Consider the following 2,096-nt stretch of genomic DNA (forward strand, 5'->3'; position numbering starts at 1 on the left):
TTTAAAAAAGGTGAAGCCTTTGAATAGCCACGTCTCAAAGAAGTTATGCAAATGATCAATAATGACATGAAAAGATGCTCAACCCCTTGAGTCATTAGGGAAATGTATATCAAAACCATAATGAATGGATGACTATAATGAAAAAGACAGATAATAACAAATGTTGGTGAGGATGTGAAGAAATCAGAACCCCCATACTGTTGGTGGCAATGTAAAATGATGTAGCACCTTTGGAAAACAGTTTGGCAGTTTTGCAAGAAGTTAAACGTTGAGTTGCTATTTGACCCAGAATTTCCACCCCTAGGCATCTGTCCAAGAGAAATGGAAATATGTATCCACCCCAAGACATGAATGTTTATAGCAGCATTGTTCATGATAGGCACAAAGTGTAAACAAACCAAATGTCTGTCAACAGATGAATAGATAAACACAATGTGACATATACATGTAATGGAATATTATTCAGCTACAAAAAGGAGTAACATAAGGATACATGTTATAAAAAGAAGGATACATGTTATAACATGGATGAACCTGAAAAATATTACGTTAACTGAACAAGACAAATAACAAAAGGCCACATACTATATGGTTCCATTTATATGAAGTGTTCGGAATAGGAATATCTATGAAGACAGAAAGTGGATTAGCGGTTGCTTTGGGTGGGGTTGGGGTAGTGATCACTTAGATACCAAGTTTTTTTGTTTTTTTTTTTTGTGGGGGGTGATGAAAACATTGTGAATTTAGATTGTGGTGAACTTGATTATGAATATACTAAAACCCATTTAATTTTGCACTTTATATTGGTTAATTTCATGCTGTGTGAATTTTATCTCAATAAATATAGTTTAAGAACTAAAAAAACAATCCCTTAGGGCTGATGAGAGACAGAGAGGACATACTGGGTGGCCCCCAGGGCCCAGCTCCTCTTGATCGAGGGTCCCCTGTGTCTCTGTCTAAGCTGGAGGATGGTGGCTATGCTCTTCCCAGGCTCAAGCACTGAAATCTGGAGGGAAGAAAGAAGCTCTTGGACCTGCACTGGCCTTGCCGCCAAGACATATTTTGGTGGTGTTTCCTCAGTGCTTCCTTACTCTGGGACTTCCTCGCAGTGCAGTTGCACACAGCGTGAGGCCCCCACAGCTATGGGGACGGGCACTCACACCGACCTGGGTGATTTGTAATCTTGGCAGCTCTTTCCCCATTCTTGTTGGTTGAGTCACTGCGACAGTCCTGAGAGAAGTGCTGTTATTCCCACATTATAGGGGACTCTGAGACCAGAGGGGTGAAGAATTTTGGCCAAGGTCAATCAGCGTGTTAGGAGCAGAGCCAATGATCCAGGCCAACGCTGTTTCTACTTCCAGTCGCTCTGTTCCACGTCTATGCAACAACATCTGCTCCACTTTCTTTTTTTTTTTTTTAAAGATTTTATTTATTTATTTGACAGAGAGAGATCACAAGTAGACAGAGAGGCAGGCAGAGAGAGAGAGAGGGAAGCAGGCTCCCTGCTGAGCAGAGAGCCCGATGCGGGCCTCGATCCCAGGACTCTGAGATCATGACCTGAGCCGAAGGCAGCGGCCTAACCCACTGAGCCACCCAGGCGCCCCTCTGCTCCACTTTCTGCTGAGAAAGGGAAAAGGAGAGGACAGGGCCAGCCCTTCTGGTCTTTGTTTCTCCATCAGGGATAAGGGTCATCACCACGTCTTTCCAGGGATAACAGTGCACAGGGATGTGACTGCAAAGTGTCTTGGGCTGAGGATCAAATGGTGGCATGTGGCACTCATCTGCTCATCAGAGGATGCCACTTTTTTTTATCTGGTCTACTGACAGAGCTGAGGGCTCCAGGCTGTTTAAGGATCTCATCCCAGCCTCGCTGAGGCTGCTGTGATTGGCAGCACTAGCGTGCTGGAGAGCTTTCCTTCACTAAGTTAAGGAAGATCATAACTGTCGAGCTTCTGATGTCTAGTCAGCAAACTCTTGCTTCACTGATCATGGACATCAGGAAGCCCAGATGTCTCAGGAGGGCAGGCCCATCATATCCCCTGGAATTCCCATCATGTGCCTCCCTGCTAAGACCCATCCCAAACAATGCTCTACTC

This window comes from Lutra lutra, chromosome 14, assembly GCF_902655055.1.
Source record: "Lutra lutra chromosome 14, mLutLut1.2, whole genome shotgun sequence".
Lineage (NCBI taxonomy): Eukaryota > Metazoa > Chordata > Mammalia > Carnivora > Mustelidae > Lutra > Lutra lutra.